Source organism: Hyla sarda, chromosome 13 (genome assembly GCF_029499605.1).
Source record: "Hyla sarda isolate aHylSar1 chromosome 13, aHylSar1.hap1, whole genome shotgun sequence".
Taxonomy (NCBI): domain Eukaryota; kingdom Metazoa; phylum Chordata; class Amphibia; order Anura; family Hylidae; genus Hyla; species Hyla sarda.
Genome location: NC_079201.1, coordinates 9,850,960 through 9,872,577, shown reverse-complemented (window position 1 = coordinate 9,872,577; position 21,618 = coordinate 9,850,960). Strand labels below are relative to the sequence as shown.

General features: G+C 44.2%; 1 protein-coding gene across 2 annotated transcripts in view; it reads right to left on the bottom strand.

Annotated features, from left to right (window-relative positions):
• LOC130297764 (cytochrome c oxidase assembly protein COX11, mitochondrial) overlaps positions 1-21,618 on the bottom strand; it is a 172,630-nt gene that overhangs the window by 23,626 nt on the left and 127,386 nt on the right. Inside the window, exon 5 of one of the 2 annotated variants that reach the window (XR_008849678.1) lies at positions 13,598-13,613. The exons of the other annotated variant lie outside the window; for it this stretch is intronic. The gene's annotated coding sequence lies outside the window, so the exon portion shown is untranslated. Of the gene's footprint in view, positions 1-13,597; positions 13,614-21,618 lie in introns of those variants that run through there. 2 annotated transcript variants of the gene reach the window in all.

Here is a 21,618-nt window from a genome sequence, read left to right as displayed (position 1 = left end):
TGTGTACATAGTGCAAGGCTCACTAAGGCGCATGTGTACATAGTGCAAGGCTCACTAATGCCCGTGTGTACATAGTGCAAGGCTCACTAAGGCTCGTGTGTACATAGTGCAAGGCTCACTAAGGCGCGTGTGTACATAGTGCAAGGCTCACTGAGGCGCGTGTGTACATAGTGCAAGGCTCACTAAGGCTCGTGTGTACATAGTGCAAGGCTCACTAAGGCGCGTGTGTACATAGTGCAAGGCTCACTAAGGCTCGTGTGTACAAAGTACAAGGCTCAATAAGACTCGTGTGTACAAAGTACAAGGCTCACTAAGGCGCGTGTGTACATAGTGCAAGGTTCACTAAGGCGCGTGCGTACATAGTGCAAGGCTCACTAAGGCGCATGTACATAGTGCATGGCTCACTAAGGCGCCTGTGTACATAGTGCAAGGCTCACTAAGGCATTTGTGTACATAGTGCAAGGCTCACTAAGGCTCGTGTGTACATAGTGCAAGGCTCACTAAGGCTCGTGTGTACATAGTGCAAGGCTCACTAAGGCGCATGTGTACATAGTGCAAGGTTCACTAAGACATGTGTACATAGTGCAAGGTTCACTAAGGCGTGTGCATACATAGTGCAAGGCTCACTAAGGCGCATGTGTACATAGTGCAAGGCTCACTAATGCCCGTGTGTACATAGTGCAAGGCTCACTAAGGCTCGTGTGTACATAGTGCAAGGCTCACTAAGGCGCGTGTGTACATAGTGCAAGGCTCACTGAGGCGCGTGTGTACATAGTGCAAGGCTCACTAAGGCTCGTGTGTACATAGTGCAAGGCTCACTAAGGCGCGTGTGTACATAGTGCAAGGCTCACTAAGGCTCGTGTGTACAAAGTACAAGGCTCAATAAGACTCGTGTGTACAAAGTACAAGGCTCACTAAGGCGCGTGTGTACATAGTGCAAGGTTCACTAAGGCGCGTGCGTACATAGTGCAAGGCTCACTAAGACTCGTGCGTACATAGTGCAAGGCTCACTAAGGCGCGTCTGTACATAGTGCAAGGTTCACTAAGGCGCGTGTGTACATAGTGCAAGGCTCACTAAGGCGCGTGTGTACATAGTGCAAGGCTCACTAAGGCGCGTGTGTACATAGTGCAAGGCTCACTAAGGCGCGTGTGTACATAGTGCAAGGCTCACTAAGGCGTGTGTGTACATAGTGCAAGGCTCACTAAGGCGCATGTACATAGCACGAGGTTCACTAAGGTGCGTGTGTACATAGTGCAAGGCTCACTAAGGTGCCTGTGTACATAGTGCAAGGCTCACTAAGGTGCCTGTGTACATAGTGCAAGGCTCACTAAGGCGCATGTGTACATAGTGCAAGGCTCACTAAGGTGCGTGTGTACATAGTACAAGGCTCACTAAGGTGCGTGTGTACATAGTGCAAGGCTCACTAAGACGCGTGTGTACATAGTACAAGACTCACTAAGACTCGTGTGTACATAGTACAAGGCTCACTAAGACTCGTGTGTACATAGTACAAGGCTCACTAAGACTCGTCTGTACATAGTACAAGGTTCACTAAGACTCGTGAGTACATAGTACAAGGCTCACTAAGACTCGTGCTTACATAGTGCAAGGCTCACTAAGACTCGTGCGTACATAGTGCAAGGCTCACTAAGGCGCCTGTGTACATAGTGCAAGGCTCACTAAGGCATGTGTACATAGTGCAAGGTTCAATAAGGCATGTGTACATAGTGCAAGGTTCACTAAGGCGTGTGCATACATAGTGCAAGGCTCACTAAGGCGCGTGTGTACATAGTGCAAGGCTCACTAAGGCGCATGTGTACATAGTGCAAGGCTCACTAAGGCCCGTGTGTACATAGTGCAAGGCTCACTAAGGCTCGTGTGTACATAGTGCAAGGCTCACTAAGGCGCGTGTGTACATAGTACAAGGCTCACTAAGGCTCGTGTGTACATAGTACAAGGCTCAATAAGACTCGTGTGTACAAAGTACAAGGCTCACTAAGGCACGTGTGTACATAGTGCAAGGTTCACTAAGGCGCATGCGTACATAGTGCAAGGCTCACTAAGACTCGTGCGTACATAGTGCAAGGCTCACTAAGGCGCGTCTGTACATAGTGCAAGGTTCACTAAGGCGCGTGTGTACATAGTGCAAGGCTCACTAAGGCGCGTGTGTACATAGTGCAAGGCTCACTAAGGCTCGTGTGTACATAGTGCAAGGCTCACTAAAGCGCGTGTGTACATAGTACAAGGCTCACTAAGGCGCGTGTGTACATAGTGTAAGGCTCACTAAGGCGCGTGTGTACATAGTGCAAGGCTCACTAAGGCGTGTGTGTACATAGTGCAAGGCTCACTAAGGCGCATGTACATAGCGCGAGGTTCACTAAGGCGCGTGTGTACATAGTGCAAGGCTCACTATGGTGCCTGTGTACATAGTGCAAGGCTCACTAAGGTGCCTGTGTACATAGTGCAAGGCTCACTAAGGCGCATGTGTACATAGTGCAAGGCTCACTAAGGTGCGTGTGTACATAGTACAAGGCTCACTAAGGTGCGTGTGTACATAGTACAAGGCTCACTAAGGTGCGTGTGTACATAGTGCAAGGCTCACTAAGGCGCGTGTGTACATAGTACAAGGCTCACTAAGACTCGTGTGTACATAGTACAAGGCTCACTAAGACTCGTGTGTACATAGTACAAGGCTCACTAAGACTCGTCTGTACATAGTACAAGGTTCACTAAGACTCGTGTGTACATAGTGCAAGGCTCACTAAGACTCGTGCGTACATAGTGCAAGGCTCACTAAGGTGCCTGTGTACATAGTGCAAGGTTCACTAAGGCGCCTGTGTACATAGTGCAAGGCTCACTAAGGCGCGTGCATACATACTGCAAGACTCACTAAGGCGCGTGCATACATACTGCAAGACTCACTAAGGCGCCTGTGTACATAGTGCAAGTTTCACTAAGGCGCGTGTGTACATAGTACAAGGCTCACTAAGACTCGTGAGTACATAGTACAAGGCTCACTAAGACTCGTGCGTACATAGTGCAAGGCTCACTAAGACTCGGGCGTACATAGTGAAAGACTCACTAAGGTGCCTGTGTATAAGGCTCGTGTACATAGTGCAAGGCTCACTAAGGCGCGTGCATATTTAGCGCAAATGGCCAATGTAGACCGAGACTCTATTAATTACGCAACTTTCTGCTGACGGGCATGCACTGCCTGTGCCAAAGGGCGTGTTTAGTGAAGAGTGGGCGTGGTTTCACCAGTGTGACACGAGATTTATCATCTAAAAGGTGAAAATAATTGCGCAGAATATGTGCACCATGTCGAACCAAGATAATAAATCTCTGGTTTCCTGTCATTTAATGTAACTGTTTGATAAACTTTATTGGCTATTGGAAAAAGCACAAAAATTTAATGTTAATGGGGTATATAAAGGATAAAAATAAAAGATAAAAGAAAGCGCAACCTGCACTTAGAGTCAATGTAATAAAATGTGAATAATCTGGATAACCCTAATACCTTCTTCAATGATGACACTAAGTAGTCCGGCCCTGTAAGTAAAGAACAAATTTAATTTGACTTCCCCATTAATTTGCAGATTACACACTCGGCTCCAGTCTTTAGTTCTGACTATTAAATCCAATATTTGTGAATCATTTCTTAGGGTCGCAACGTATGAGAGGAACCTGAACCTGCGGCTGAATGAACCGTAATTAACTAAAAGCCAAATCCAATGTCATAGACGCTATAGAGTGCACTTTCTTAGGTAACACCCTGCTGGACCTGAGCCGACCCCCTTATATTTTATACAAGGTGCTGGAAACATTCCTTAGAGATTTCCCTTCATATGGACATGATGACATCACACAGTTCTCCATATGGACATGATGACATCACACAGTTCTTCCATATGGACATGATGACATCACACAGTTCCTCCATATGGACATGATGACATCACACAGTTCTTCCATATGGACATGATGACATCACACAGTTCATCCATATGGACATGACGACATTCCACAGTTCTTCCATATAGACATGATGACATCACACAGTTCTTCCATATGGACATGATGACATCACACAGTTCCTTCATATGGACATGATGACATCACACAGTTCCTCCATATGGACATGATGACATCACACAGTTCTTCCATATGGACATGATGACATCACACAGTTCCTCCATATGGACATGATGACATCACACAGTTCCTCCATATGGACATGATGACATCACACAGTTCTTCCATATGGACATGATGACATCACACAGTTCTTCCATATGGACATGATGACATCACACAGTTCTTCCATATGGACATGATAACATCACACAGTTCCTTCATATGGACATGATGACATCACACAGTTCCTCCATATGGACATGATGACATCACACAGTTCTTCCATATGGACATGATGACATCACACAGTTCCTCCATATGGACATGATGACATCACACAGTTCCTCCATATGGACATGATGACATCACACAGTTCCTCCATATGGACATGATGACATCACACAGTTCTTCCATATGGACATGATGACATCACACAGTTCTTCCATATGGACATGATGACATCACACAGTTCCTCCATATGGACATGATGACATCACACAGTTTCTCCATATGGACATGATGACATCACACAGTTCCTCCATATGGACATGATGACATCACACAGTTCGTCCATATGGACATGATGACATCACACAGTTCCCCCACATGGACATGATGACATCACACAGTTCCTCCATATGGACATGATGACATCACATAGGTTGCTGTAGATATGTTGGATCCATGATGAGAATCTCTGGTTCTACCACATCCCAGCAGTGATCTATTGGATGAGATCTGGTGACTGTGAAGGCCATTGGAGTCATGTGACCTCATTGTCCTGTAGGAGATTATGTCATGTGACCTCATTGTCTTGTATGAGATGATGTCATGGACAAGGTCAGTCCCCCCCCCCCCCACCATTACACCCCCACCAGCCTGACCCGCTGATACAAGTCAGGAGAGATCCAGGTTTTATGGTAGGGATCGACCGATTATCGGTATGGCCGATATTATCGGCCGATAATCACGATTTTGGGCATTATCGGTATCAGCAATTACCTTGCCGATAAGCCGATAATGCCTCGCCCCCCGCACCGCCCCCACCGCACCGCGACCCCCTCCCCCCCCCCCCGACCAACCACGTCGCACCCGTAGTGCTGGGCGGCATACCGGTATGGATTTTTGCCCTCCCCCACCCCCACCCTCCGAGTCAATAAAAAATAAATAAATAAACTTACCCGTAATGGTGGGTGGTCCGGGCCATCCATCCTTCCTGTAGTGTCCGGCGCCATTCCGGGTGGAGGGTGCACCGGTACGGGCTGTCCTCCTCCGGGGGTCCTCTTCTCCACTCTGGGCAGGCTCCGGCCTAGTACGCTGCATAGACGCCGCTACGCCGTGACGTCAGGTGCGTCGCTGTGCACGGGCTTCAATGCGTAGCGACGTCTATGCAGCGTACTAGGCCGGAGCCTGCCCGGAGTGGAGAAGAGGACCCCGGAGAAGAAGGACAGCCAGGACCGGTTCACCCTCCACCCGGAATGCCGCCGCCACTACAGGAAGGATGAATGGCCCGGACCACCCTGACAGGTAGGGGAGAGAAGCGGGTGGTGGCGGCGGCGGCCTATGGCACCGCAAAAGCCACTGCAGTGCATTGATTTAAAGCGCCCGCTTTAAATCAATGACCTGCAGCGGTGTCGCGGGGGGATAAATAGCCGATAACTTAAAAAAACCGATAACCCTAAAAAAACGATATCGGTCGATCCCTATTTTATGGTGTTTACACGAAATTCTGACCGTCATCTGAATGTCACAGCTGGAATGGAGACTCCTCAGACCAGACAACGTTCTTCCAACGTTTGAGTTACTGTTGCATTTCCGTCATCTCAAACCAGTCAGCCCATTCTCCTCTGACACCAACAAGGCATTTTCCACCACACAATGGCCGCTCACTGGATATTTTGTCTTTTTCGGACCGTTCTTTGTAAGCCCTAGAGATGGTTTATGTGTGAAAATCCTAGAAATCCTCAGACCAGCCGTCCGGCACCAACAAACATGAAATGTTCAAAGTCAATGAAATCCTCTCTCTTCCTCATTCTGATGCTTGATTTGAACTTTTTCGAATTGTCTTGATCACGTCTACATGCCTAAATGCAATGACCCGCTGCCATGTGATTGGCTGATTAGCTATTTGTGTTAATAAGCGATCGAACAGGTGTAAAGGGGCCAGTCAATGTATTTTAGATGGCCATCTCTCCACATTCCTCCAACACATGCACACTCAGCTCAGCTGAGCATGCACGTATGCGATAGTACAGGTGTGCCTAATAAAGTGGCCTGAGTGAAGATATATACATATATATCAATGAGACTAAAAATGATTGGACATTTTTGATACCGGATCATCATGGGTAAGCTTTTCCGTTGTTGCGCTCCTGCCCGCGCCATTGTCAATCTCCATTATTTATTGCCGACAGCTTTATTAACGCTTTGTCAACAGAGAAGTGACACAGTAACACCGGTTGTAGTTCATGTCAGCAGCAAATGTGCGTGTTACCTTTAAACCGCAGACAAGACCTATCCGACCGCGGTTTATAGCGTTAGCTCAGCAGCGCGGAAAAGAAGTGAGTTATGGCCGGGACTGATCTGTCTATCACCGACCGGTCGCGAGTGATCTATAACATTGTGCTTTACTGAACAGAGCGACCGTCTGATATCTAGAGGGATATTCAGTCCTGGATGTAAAGAACATAAAAAGATTCATTAGAAAACTCCAAACCAGTGAGCCTCCAGCTGTTGCAAAATTACAACTCCCAGCATGGTAAAAACATAATAAGATACTAACAAAATTTTGTAAAAAAATAAATAAAAAAATACAATCACAAAACAGTAATAAATTAGTAAAAAAAGAACATGTTTCAGTCGATAATCAGGAAAAAAAATCTAGTTGATACCTTACCTATAAAGTTTTGACTTCCAACACATTTCTGGCACATGCCCCATGATTTCATCAGGGGATTTTTCATTCATTGACGTATACATTATATAGACAGGGGGCCACTTATGCCAGTGTGCCTCCAGCTGTTTCAAAACTGCAACTCGGGGCATGCCAGGACAGCCAACAACAAGGAGTACAGTGAGAGGTACACTCAATAGCTGTTACTCACAGATCAGCCTCCCACTCCCTGTAGAATGACCTCTGAAAAGGTCACAGAGCATGCCCAGAAATATCTCCAATTCTTGTGAATAGGACAGCTCCTGTCTATTGTCTATGTCCGTTGCTGTAAAGCATATCTCTATAAAAAAGCTCAGGCAAGATGGCTGCCCCCATAATAATGTACAAAAAAATCTTGCATAAAAAAAAAATGACAATCAGAAAATAGAAATGGATCCGTAGAAAAGAACATGTTTCAATATCTGTCCCTAATCAGGAAAAAAAATCTAGTTGATATGATACCTTAATTTTAAAATTTAGACTCCTGACGCATTTCTGTCACATGCGTAATGATTTCATCAGGGGATTTCTCATAAGTCAGTCATTAACGTATACATTATATTGACAGGAGATCCCTTATGTCAGTGTTTCCCAACCAGTGCCTCCAGCTGTTGCAAAACAGCAACTGGCATGCCCGGACAGCTAACAACAGGGAGTACAGTGAAAGGTGACACCAGTAAGTTAGATACGAACAATAGCAGTTGCTCACAGACCAGCCTCCCCCTCCCTGTAGAATGACTTCTGAAAAGGTCACAGAGCACGCCCAGTAACATCTCCAATTCGTGTGAATATGGAACAACTTCTGTCTATTGTTGTCTATGTCTTGTGCTGTAAAGCATATCTCTATAAAACAGCTCAGGCAAGATGGCTTACCCCCCCCCCCCCCCCCCCCGTGATAATGGACAAAAAAAATTACCTAAAAAAAAAACTATAACAAAATAGAAACAGATTAGTAAAAAAAAGAACATGTTTCAGTATCTGTCTATAATCAGGGGAAAAAATATATAATTGATACCTTACCTATAAAGTTTAGACTCCCGACACATTTCTATCAGGTGTGCTTTGATTTCATCAGGGGATTTCTCATAAGTCAGTCATTGACCTATATAGACCGGAGACCACTTTTGACAGTGTTTCCCAACCAGTGCGCCTCCAGCTGTTGCAAAACTACAACTCCCAGAATGCCCTTACAGCCAACGGCTGTACGGGCATGCTGGGAGTTGTAGTTTTGCAACAGTTGGAGGCAGCCTGGTTGGGACAAGATTCCCACGGTGACGTTCTCTGCCCTTCTCCATCCGTCCCCGTGACTGATAAGGAGTTAACGGCGTTCCCGTCAGTCTGATTTATCGTCTCCGCCGCCTGCGAACCAATTCGAGAGACGTTGGACTTGAACTGTAGAAGTAGCCGGTTCCGTCGTAACAAATGACATTTTTATTCGCAATTTATTGTAATGTATGTAATGTTTAGGCCTCGCCGCCCGGCGTTTGTTGCCAATGCCCTGGGAGAATAAATCTCTCTAAAACGTGCGTCCAAGGCTGAATTTCAATCGCGTAACATCTTTGGCGAAAACACATCCCATCATTAAGTGCTCGGCGTCGCGGCGGTATATTCTGGAGTGGTTCAATGTCTGCCTCAAAACAGGGCAGATTAGCTCTTTTTTTTCTTAAATAGTACATCGAAATACGCGGTAATTCCAGGCCAAACTATAGCAGTTTTTTTTTTCTTTTCTTTAATGATGGATTGAGCTGTCCTAGTGAAATACAAAAAAAGGTATCGGCCGTATAACGGTAGAGCTGCAACGCCACAGTGCCACCCGGTGCCGGACTAGAGGTACTGCCTGCTTGTGACAAAGATCAATGGATACAATGCACTTGTATTGACTCCAAGCAATACCTAGAAAAAAAGAGGCATTGCGAACCTAGATGTGGGCGTGTGCCGGGCTAGGATGTAGTGGAGATGAGTGAACCCTTACCAGATGTGGTCGTGCGCCGGGCTAGGATGTAGGGGAGACGGGTGAGTGAACCCTTACCAGATGTGGTCGTGTGCCGGGCTGGGATGCAGTGGAGATGAGTGAACCCTTACCAGATGTGGTTGTGCGCCGGGCTAGGATGTAGTGGAGATGAGTGAACCGTTACCAGATGTGGTTGTGCGCCGGGCTAGAATGTAGTGGAGATGAGTGAACCGTTACCAGATGTGGTCGTGTGCCAGGCTAGGATGTAGGGGAGACGGGTGAGTGAACCCTTACCAGATGTGGTCGTGCACTGAGCTAAGATGTAGGGGAGACGGGTGAGTGAGCGAACCATTACCATTTGAAGTTGTGCATTGGCCTAAGATAGGATGTAGTAGAGATGAGTGAGCGAACTCTTTCCAGATGTGATTGTGCACCGGGCTAGGAGTAAGGGGAGATGAGTGAGTGAAGCCTTACCAGATGTGGTTGTGTGCTGAGCTAGGATGTAGGATAGACAGGTGAGTGGGCAAACCGTTTCCAGATGTGGTCTTGCGTCAGGCTAGGATGTAGGGGAGATGAGTGAGTGAACCCTTACCAGATGTGGTCGTGTTCTTGGCTAGGATGTAGGGGAGATGAGTGAGTGAACCCTTACCAGATGTGGTCGTGTTCTTGGCTAGAATGTAGGGGAGATGAGTGAGTGAACCCTTACCAGATGTGGTCGTGTTCTTGGCTAGGATGTAGGGGAGATGAGTGAGTGAACCCTTACCAGATGTGGTCGTGTTCTTGGCTAGGATGTAGGGGAGATGAGTGAGTGAACCCTTACCAGATGTGGTCGTGTTTTTGGCTAAGATGTAGGGGAGATGAGTGAGTGAACCCTTACCAGATGTGGTCGTGTTCTTGGCTAGGATGTAGGGGAGATGAGTGAGTGAACCCTTACCAGATGTGGTCGTGTTCTTGGCTAGAATGTAGGGGAGATGAGTGAGTGAACCCTTACCAGATGTGGTTGTGCATTGGGCACAACACCAACCCAGGTGCAGTCTACAATGCAGGTCAACAGCCACCAGGTTTGTCCGGACATCTGCAGACAGACAGACAATACAACAGACTGAACAGGGACTGCAAACTGGTCAAAGATTAAAAAATGAAAACTCTTTTAGTTCGGCAAGCAAGAGATGAAGAAAACTTCTTGTTTATTGTAAACAATGCGAAGAAAAGTCAGTTGACACCACAATGGAGACAGAGAACAGGTCAAGGATGGAAAATATGAAACCTTTTTTTCGGTCGCTCCCCTCAAGAACGTTCAGCAAATGAGAGATGAAGAAAACTTTTTGTTTACTGTAAACAAAACGAAGTTTTGTTTACAATAAACAAGAAGTTTTCTTCATCTCTCATTTGCTTGAAGAGCCCAAAAAAAAAAGTTTCATTTTTTTCCATCCATTGTTTTTTCCATCCGTGACCTGTTTCGGTATCCATAAAGGTCATCCTTTTGCGGTGTCCCGGTACAGGACTTAGTACTGACCCTTTGTCTGGAAGCCCCTCAGCCAGAGTCCCTCCATGCTAATGGGCTCTCCTGAAGGCTAACCCATAGTCGCCTCTAAATATGGTAATATTTTTTTTTTTTTTATACGTTTTATTGAAAAGTAAACAACAACAGACCTCAGGCCCATAAAAGTGCACACAATATACCTCCAGAAAATACAGGTAAAGGGCCATGACGCCCAGGACACAAACAGAATATGAGCGACAGAATAATCCAACTTATATCACCATGTACAGCAGATATACAATGGACATCATCAAACTGAGGTAGTAGTAACAAGGAACAAGAGGCGAATAAATGCCTACAACTATAACCTCCAACCATACATTGAGTTATGAGGAAACCACCATGATTCCTAAGGATATGTAGGTGAGCAGAAACAGTCGACCCACGCATCAAGGGGAATGACAAGGAGGTGACATAGACAAGCACAGAAAGAGGGATAGACTTGAAGGAACATCAGACAACATGCAAGACAACAGAGGGGCCGCTACTGGGCCTGAGGAGAGGACACAGCGTAAGCACATTGGGTCAATGGAGAGGAGCACCAGCCTCACCAAACAGATAGGAATTTACCAGGGCATTTCCTGTTCTTCTAGACTATATGTGAGAAAGGTAGTGTAGTATTCACGAGAGCCCTCCATTGAGACAAGGTAGGAGGGCCGGGGTCCATCCACTTGAGGGCAATAGCCTTCCTGGCCATGATCAAGGTTTCCCGCAATCCAAGACTCCAAAAAGGCAAATCAAAGGATCAAGAATATGGTAATATTTATTGTATATATTTATATATTAAATTAATCTAGGATACCTCTGTATAGGACCTTAGAGGTCACGTGCCTTTGATTTATGTTATGCTATGGTTTAAGGACCTTTGGGTCATGTGATATACCCAGAGTTCCATCAGTCAGGACTGACAGGTTTGGCTATCCAATGAGCTTTGTTCCACCCCTTTAATATATAAGGGGCTGCTGCCGCTAAATTTGCTCTCTCTTGGCTCCTACCTCTCTTCCTGGTGGATTAAAAGAGAAAGCACATCTCATAGCTCATCATTAATTCAAGCTAGGCCTGAAGCCTTATCTTCCGCAGCCACTAAACCGTGAGTCATCCAGCTCAAAACTACTAAAATCCTGTGTGACTACTGCAACTCAATTATCATAAAATCAGTAGCACAGTGGCTAGCAACCAAAGCTCATTGCATTCAGAAGTCCCAGCAAACCTGTGAGGAACCTGAACTACGGTCCTCTATATAAAGACTGTTTTGTTACCTGCAGTTGCATAAAATATGCAGTAAAGTTTATTACAGTTTTCATCAATATCTGCTGTGGACATTCCTTTATTCTTCCCTACCATTTATGGGACGGTTGGAAGGACCATTACCCTAAGGAAACCACACCCTGGCATCACGACAACAAAGGGTTAATACCAATACCCTACATTACCACTCCACAACACCCCATTGCATCCTTCCACCCCAGCACCACACTTTTTTTTTGTGATTTCCACTTATCTTGGAGTATGTGCGGTGTGTGATCCTACAGGGTCAATACAAAGTGGAAAAGAACACAAAAAAATTATATGGGGAAGGGGGCGTGTCCCGCCTTGTGGTGGTGGGAGGTGATTGGTGTGTGGTGGGAGGGGGTGTGTCCCTCCTTATGGTGGTGGGAGGGGGCGTGTCAATCCTTGTGGTGGTGGGAGGTGATTGGTGTGTGGTGGGAGGGGGCGTGTCCATCCTTGTGGTGGTGGGAGGTGATTGGTGTGTGGTGGGAGGGGCGTGTCCCTCCGTGTGGTGGTGGGAGGTGATTGGTGTTTGGTGGGAGGGGGCATGTCCATCCTTGTGGTGGTGGGAGGTGATTGGTGTGTGGTGGGAGGGGCGTGTCCATCCTTGTGGTGGTGGGAGGTGATTGGTGTGTGGTGGGAGGGGGCATGTCTATCCTTGTGGTGACGGGAGGTGATTGGTGTGTGGTGGGAGGGGCGTGTCATCCTTGTGGTGGTGGGAGGTGATTGGTGCATCTGCTCATCCAGCCTTGTCTATAAGTTATCTCTTGTCTATTACTCATGGACAAGCCTGATGCTGCTGTAGGACTAGCTAGTGTCCCCAGGGCCAGCTCTGCCTATAGGCAAAATAGGCAGCCGCCTAGAGCGCCCTCTTGATGGGGGGGCACCGCTCTGCCTGCTGCAAGAAAGTTAGACAACCAGCATCCAAACCACTTGCTCAGCCAGCAGCATGAGGAGGAGGTTTGTTACAGTGTGTCACCCCAGTAGTAAGGTGATTACATGAGGAGGTTTGTTACAGTCTGTCACCCCAGTAGTAAGGTGATTACATGGGGAGGAGGTTTGTTACAGTGTGTCACCCCATTAGTAAGGAGATTACATGAGGAGGAGGTTTGTTACAGTGTGTCACCCCATTAGTAAGGAGATTACATGAGGAGGAGATTTGTTACAGTGTGTCACCCGAGTAGTAAGGTGGGGCGTGTCAAAGGCCGTGCCAATGGGCAAAGTCAAGGGGGCAGAAAAATAAGCTTTTGCCAAGGGTGGCAAAAATCCTTGGACCAGCCCTGAGTGTCCCAGTAGGTATGGGGACCCCTAGTGGTTGGATTTTTAGAAGCCATTTTCTTTATTAAATATTCAAAGAATTTTAAACAACCATATTACAAAAGGTTTTTAATTTTCCTCAGTAACAACATCTAAAAAAAAGTTTTTGGATCTGACAGTGCCCCTTTAATGTAAACTACAGAAGTTATATGTCATGTTTAATACTGTAGCACTTATATATGTGTCCAAAGTATGAACAGGGAAGAGGGCGCTATATCTAATGCTGTTACCCTTTTATGTTTAGGAGATGGTCACTGGCATTCCTGACGCTTTTTGAATTTTACTGTTCTTTATACCTGTAAACACTGTACAAGATGTAAGAACCTGAGGAAGAGAGCAGTGTAGCTCTCGAAACGTGTTGTCCAACTGTTCACATAAAACATTTGTTTATTTTTCATATCAGTCAGGTACTTACATCCATTTTCCAAGGGGTATGTAGGCTTCATTCACACCTGGATTGGAGGTTCTTTAAAAAATATATAGGATAAAATTGTGCAGCATTTGGCACTATTTTTTATATAAATTTTTTTGCTAAATGCACCAACAAAGGTTCGCAATATGGACAACTAATAAAACTACCTACATAAAGAGACCAGTAAAGGACCATAACGAATCAATCTTTTATAAGATACAATATCACACGAATCACTATAGGGCAGATATAAGGTCTGAGATGTAGCAATTAGACAGTCTATATAAATATATAAAAGTGTTTTTCTTAGCCGGTTGGGATGATTGTAGGGGGTGATTTTAGTCCCTGCACTGGTCATACCCAAAATATTGTGTATAGAGTGCTCCCACCTGTAAGGGCGGAGTACGGAGGAGGTTGTAAAATGTTTTGAGCACAAAAAGCCCTTTTCTACAATCTGTCACAATACAGGTCACAAGACTGGACCGGAAACAGGGTAAACAACAATGGGGAAAGTCCATGACAGTATAAAGTAGAACCCCTCCTGAGCACACTATATGAATACACACAGAAGGAAAGGAATATTGATGTACAGGGTCAACGGAAAAAGGGCATACAACAATGGGGTGCACAGGGTCACCGGAAACAGGGTAAACAACAATGGGGTGCACAGGGTCACCAGAAACAGGGTAAACAATGGGGTGCACAGGGTCACCGGAAACAGGGTAAACAACAATGGGGTGCACAGGGTCACCGGAAACAGGGTAAACAACAATGGGGTGCACAGGGTCACCAGAAACAGGGTAAACAATGGGGTGCACAGGGTCACCGGAAACAGGGTAAACAACAATGGGTTGTGCAAGGTCAGCGGAAACCGGGTAAACAACAATGGGGTGCCCAGGGTCACTGGAAACAGGGTAAACAACAATGGGGAAAGTCCATAACAGTATAAAGTAGAACCCCTCCTGAGCACACTATATGAATACACACAAAAGTAAAGGAATATTGATGTGCAGGGTCACCGGAAACAGGGTAAACAACAATGGGGTGTACAGGGTCACCGGAAACAGGGTAAACAACAATGGGGTGTACAGGGTCACCGGAAAAAGGGTAAACAATAATGGGGTGCACAGGGTCACATCAATATTCCTTTACTTCTGTGTGTATTCATATAGTGTGCTCAGGAGGGGTTCTACTTTATAAAGTCATGGACTTTCCTTATGGCTGACAAGTGGAAATGTCTTGATTTATTGCCCTACATTATACAGTATATAGTGTAGGCGCCCTGGCTGGGAAACACTGCCCTAGCAATATGGGAAATTCTCCGAGCTCGCTTCCCCTCCAGCATATCTTTATTAGTGTTGAGCGGCATAGGCCATATTCGAATTCGCGAATATTCGCGAATATATGGACGAATATTCGTTATATATTCGCGAATATTCGCATATTCGTAATATTCTCGTTTTATTTTCGCATATGCGAAAAATTCGCGTATGCGAAAATTAACATACGCGACAATTTCGCATGTGCGAAAATTAGCATATGCAAATTTTCGCATGTGCGAAAAAACGCACACCTGTCTCACACAGTAGTATTAGAGCCTTCTTTGTACCACACAAGCTGGAAGCAGAGAGGGATGATCACTGTGATGTGTACTGTTAAAAAAAAAAAAACAATATTCGTAATTACGAATATATAGCGCTATATTCGCGAATATTCGCGAATTCGTGAATATGCGATATTCGCTAATAAAATTCACATTGCGAATATTCGCGAGCAACACTAATCTTTATTAACCCCAATGTTATAACTTCATCCTGATATTTCAGATCTCACCGGCAGCAGGCAGTTAAAGCGAGGTGTGAATGGGCCCTTACCTGAGGCGGACAATAATCCTGTTATTCTGCTGAGAACCAGTTAGAGACAACGTATCGATATTCAATCAATGCTACTACAAGACTGTATTCTTCGGTGTCACCCTTTGACCACTAGATGGCAGTACATGTGAAAACTGTAATATGCCAAATTGAATTTCCCATTGTCCGGCATTTATCATTGTAGGTGTAAGTGAAGCATTTATTATTGTAGGTGTAAGTGAAGCATTTATCATTGTAGGTGTAAGTGAAGCATTTATTATTGTAGGTGTAAGTGAAGCATTTATCATTGTAGGTGTAATGAAGCATTTATCATTGTAGGCATAAGTGAAGCATTTATTATTGTAAGTGTAAGTGAAGCATTTAGCATTGTAGGTGTAAGTGAAGCATTTAGCATTATAGGTGTAAGTGAAGCATTTATTATTGTAGGTGTAAGTGAAGCATTTATTATTGTAGGTGTAAGTGAAGCATTTATCATTGTAGGTGTAATGAAGCATTTATCATTGTAGGCATAAGTGAAGCATTTATTATTGTAAGTGTAAGTGAAGCATTTAGCATTGTAGGTGTAAGTGAAGCATTTAGCATTATAGGTGTAAGTGAAGCATTTATTATTGTAGGTGTAAGTGAAGCATTTATTATTGTAGGTGTAAGTGAAGCATTTATCATTGTAGGTGTAATGAAGCATTTATCATTGTAGGCATAAGTGAAGCATTTATTATTGTAAGTGTAAGTGAAGCATTTAGCATTGTAGGTGTAAGTGAAGCATTTAGCATTATAGGTGTAAGTGAAGCATTTAGCATTATAGGTGTAAGTGAAGCATTTATTATTGTAGGTGTAAGTGAAGCATTTATTATTGTAGGTGTAAGTGAAGCATTTATCATTGTAGGTATAATGAAGCATTTATCATTGTAGGCATAAGTGAAGCATTTATTATTGTAAGTGTAAGTGAAGCATTTAGCATTGTAGGTGTAAGTGAAGCATTTATTATTGTAGGTGTAAGTGAAGCATTTATCATTGTAGGTGTAAGTGAAGCATTTATCATTGTAGGTGTAATGAAGCATTTATCATTGTAGATGTAAGTGAAGCATTTATTATTGTAGGTGTAAGTGAAGCATTTATAATTGTAGTTGTAAGTGAAGCATTTTTCATTGTAGGGTAAGTAAAGTATTTTTCTACATTTTTTTGTGTGCTGGTGATGTGTAGGAGCACCAAATCTATTAAATGGTCACAGAGCAATTGATACATTTTGTGCAGGTCACATTTTCTGAAATTTCTCTCTTCACGTACAAAACGCTGAGCTAAGTCTGGGCTGGTCTAGTTTTTGCGGCCCGTCAGTGGCTTTGCACCTTTTTTGCGCCTTTTCACAAAAAAGGCGCAGTTCATAAAACCTTTCCATATCATGTGTATTGCCAAAATCAGTGGATTGCAACTCAAAATCAGCAGAAATGTGTAAACCATAAGGAGCAAAAAAGGCGCAAATAAACCCTTTTGTAGACACAAAAAAACAGTCTAAAGATAATGATAAATGTCGGCCATTGTCTTTTGGGGGAAAAACACTAAGCTGAATTTATCACTGCATGTGCCAGCACAGAGGGGCACAATTGCACATTTTCTGGTGCAAGCTCTACTTTCGCACAAAATATGTTGTGCAAAGTGTGAGTTTGCAAAACATTTTTTGCGCAAAGATAGGTCTGCTTACAAGGGGGGGGGGGACTATCTTGAGGGGTCCTATTTACAGGGGGGCAACTATCTTGAGGGGTTCTATTTACAGGGGGCAACTATCTTGAGGGGTTCTATTTACAGGGGGGCAACCGACTCCAGGGGTTCTATTTACAGGGGGCAACTAACTCCAGGGGTTCTATTTACAGGGGGCAACTAACTCCAGGGGTTCCATTTACTCCAGGGGTTCTATTTACTCCAGGGGTTTTATTTACTCCAGGGGTTCTATTTACTCCAGGGGTTCTATTTACTCCAGGGGTTCTATTTACTCCAGGGGTTCTATTTACTCCAGGGGTTCCATTTACTCCAGGGGTTCTATTTACTCCAGGGGTTCCATTTACTCCAGGGGTTCTATTTACTCCAGGGGTTCTATTTACATGGGTCAATTAACTCCAGGGGTTCTGTCAGGCCCAAGGCCTGATTATTAAAATCCTATATGTGTATTATAATTATAACTGTGTGATGTATTATCCAAGCCAGGGGTGAGAGGTCATTCAGACTGTGTTTTGAGTATTGCATTTTATTGGGGGGTCTGGCTGCTTATTTACTTCTCCTTTGAAGTCAAAGGCTCTTTTGAAGTCATACACTCTGGTCCCATCATATAATCAAACAGATAAGGGGCCAGGAAGAGAGATGCCCCACCTGGTGGGACCAGAGGGGAGGGGGAATGGAGTCTCCCTCCCAAGAAAGCAGATATGCTATTTTAAAACAATGCTAGACTAAAAGTTGGGTGTTCAATGCTGTGCAACAAGCTGACAAGACCATCCTAAGAACAGCTGGAACTCACTCATGGACTGATATCATCATGCTGTAAGAACTTCATCTTTTGTTTTCTGAACTTGCTAAACTCTTTCATATTTTTGTAACTGTATGTCATTTGTTTCTGTATTTTTATATAGTCAGCACTGTGATTGATACCTTTTACCAGATTAAATGTTTAATTAATCAGCTCTGGTCTTTGATCTCTAAATATATGAGCTCACCTTTCTGAAGGCAGCTCTGGTAAAACACGTTTATCTAAGGGTTAATTTGGTGACTTGCTGGGACTTGTAGTGGATACCCAGAGGTCTGGCGGCTTTAACCCTTGCACCATCACACTCCCTCTAGCGTCTTGGCTGGACCGATAGGGTGTGATCGTGACAGGTTCTATTTACAGGGGGGCAACTAACTCCAGGGGTTCTATTTACTCCAGGGGTTCTATTTACTCCAGGGGTTCTATTTACTCCAGGGGTTCTATTTACTCCAGGGGTTCTATTTACTCCATGGATTCTATTTACTGTAGGGATTCTATTTACAGAGGGGGGGGTTAACTCCAGGGGTTCTATTTACAGAGGGGGGGGGGTTAACTCCAGGGGTTCTATTTACTCCAGGGGTTCTATTTACTCCAGGGGTTCTATTTACTCCAGGGGTTCTATTTATTCCAGGGGTTCTATTTACTCCAGGGGTTCTATTTATTCCAGGGGTTCTATTTATTCCAGGGGTTCTATTTACTCCAGGGGTTCTATTTATTCCAGGGGTTCTATTTACTCCAGGGGTTCTATTTATTCCAGGGGTTCTATTTATTCCATGGGTTCTATTTACTCCAGGGGTTCTATTTATTCCAGGGGTTTTATTTACTCCAGGGGTTCTATTTACTCCAGGGGTTCTATTTACTCCAGGGGTTCTATTTACTCCAGGGGTTCTATTTACTCCAGGGGTTCTATTTACTCCAGGGGTTCTATTTACTCCAGGGGTTCTATTTACTCCAGGGGTTCTATTTATTCCAGGGGTTCTATTTACTCCAGGGGTTCTATTTACTCCAGGGGTTCTATTTATTCCAGGGGTTCTATTTACTCCAGGGGTTCTATTTACTCCAGGGGTTCTATTTACTCCAGGGGTTCTATTTACAGGGGAAAAAGTAATTCCAGGGGTTCTATTTACAGGGGTAAACTAACTCCAGGGGTTCTATTTACAGGGGGGCAACTAACTCCAGGGGTTCTATTTAAAGGGGGGAAACTAACTCCAGGGGTTCTATTTACAGGGGGTCAACTAACTCCAGGGGTTCTATATACAGGGGGGCAACTAACTCCAGGGGTTCTATTTACAGGGGGCAACTAACTCCAGGGGTTCTATTTACAGGGGGGGGAACTAACTCCAGGGGTTCTATTTACGGGGGGGGGGGGGGCAACTAACTCCAGGGGTCAATTTCTAGGGGGCAATAAACTCCAGAAGTTCTACATATAGGAAGGAACTATCTCCGGGGGTCTACCTATAACCTATAATAGGTCTGTACACTGTATTGATAGGTCTGTACACTGTATTGATAGGTCTGTACACTGTATTGATAGGACTGTACAATGTATTGATAGGTCTGTACACTGTATTGATGGGTCTGTACACTGTATTGATAGGTCTGTACACTGTATTGATGGGTCTGTACACTGTATTGATAGGACTGTACAATGTATTGATAGATCTGTACACTGTATTGATGGGTCTGTACACTGTATTGATAGGTCTGTACACTGTATTGATAGGTCTGTACACTGTATTGATGGGTCTGTACACTGTATTGATAGGTCTGTACACTGTATTGATGGGTCTGTACACTGTATTGATGGGTCTGTAGACTGTATTGATAGGTCTGTACACTGTATTGATGGGTCTGTACACTGTATTGATGGGTCTGTACACTGTATTGATGGGTCTGTACACTGTATTGATGGGTCTGTACACTGTATTGATGGGTCTGTACACTGTATTGATAGGTCTGTACACTGTATTGATGGGTCTGTACACTGTATTGATAGGACTGTACACTGTATTGATGGGTCTGTACACTGTATTGATGGGTCTGTACACTGTATTGATGGGTCTGTACACTATATTGATAGGTCTGTACACTGTATTGATAGGTCTGTACACTGTATTGATGGGTCTGTACACTGTATTGATAGGTCTGTACACTGTATTGATAGGTCTGTACACTGTATTGATAGGTCTGTACACTGTATTGATAGGTCTGTACACTGTATTGATGGGTCTGTACACTGTATTGATGGGTCTGTACACTGTATTGATAGGTCTGTACACTGTATTGATAGGTCTGTACACTGTATTGATAGATCTGTACACTGTATTGATGGGTCTGTACACTGTATTGATGGGTCTGTACACTGTATTGATGGGTCTGTACACTGTATTGATAGGTCTGTACACTGTATTGATAGGTCTGTACACTGTATTGATGGGTCTGTACACTGTATTGATAGGTCTGTACACTGTATTGATAGGTCTGTAGACTGTATTGATAGGTCTGTACACTGTATTGATAGGTCTGTACACTGTATTGATGGGTCTGTACACTGTATTGATAGGTCTGTAGACTGTATTGATAGGTCTGTACACTGTATTGATGGGTCTGTACACTGTATTGATAGGACTGTACAATGTATTGATAGGACTGTACACTGTATTGATGGGTCTGTACACGGTATTGATAGGTCTGTACACGGTATTGATAGGTCTGTACACTGTATTGATAGGTCTGTACACGGTATTGATAGGTCTGTACACGGTATTGATAGGTCTGTACACTGTATTGATAGGTCTGTACACTGTATTGATGGGTCTGTACACTGTATTGATGGGTCTGTACACTGTATTGATGGGTCTGTACACTGTATTGATGGGTCTGTACACTGTATTGATAGGACTGTACACTGTATTGATGGGTCTGTACACTGTATTGATGGGTCTGTACACTATATTGATAGGTCTGTACACTGTATTGATAGGTCTGTACACTGTATTGATAGGTCTGTACACTGTATTGATAGGTCTGTACACTGTATTGATGGGTCTGTACACTGTATTGATAGGTCTGTACACTGTATTGATAGGTCTGTACACTGTATTGATAGGTCTGTACACTGTATTGATAGGTCTGTACACTGTATTGATGGGTCTGTACACTGTATTGATGGGTCTGTACACTGTATTGATAGGTCTGTACACTGTATTGATAGGTCTGTACACTGTATTGATAGATCTGTACACTGTATTGATGGGTCTGTACACTGTATTGATGGGTCTGTACACTGTATTGATGGGTCTGTACACTGTATTGATAGGTCTGTACACTGTATTGATAGGTCTGTACACTGTATTGATGGGTCTATACACTGTATTGATAGGTCTGTACACTGTATTGATGGGTCTGTACACTGTATTGATGGGTCTGTACACTGTATTGATAGGACTGTACACTGTATTGATGGGTCTGTACACTGTATTGATGGGTCTGTACACTGTATTGATGGGTCTGTACACTGTATTGATAGGTCTGTACACGGTATTGATAGGACTGTACACTGTATTGATGGGTCTGTACACTGTATTGATAGGTCTGTACACTGTATTGATGGGTCTGTACACTGTATTGATAGGACTGTACACTGTATTGATAGGTCTGTACACTGTATTGATAG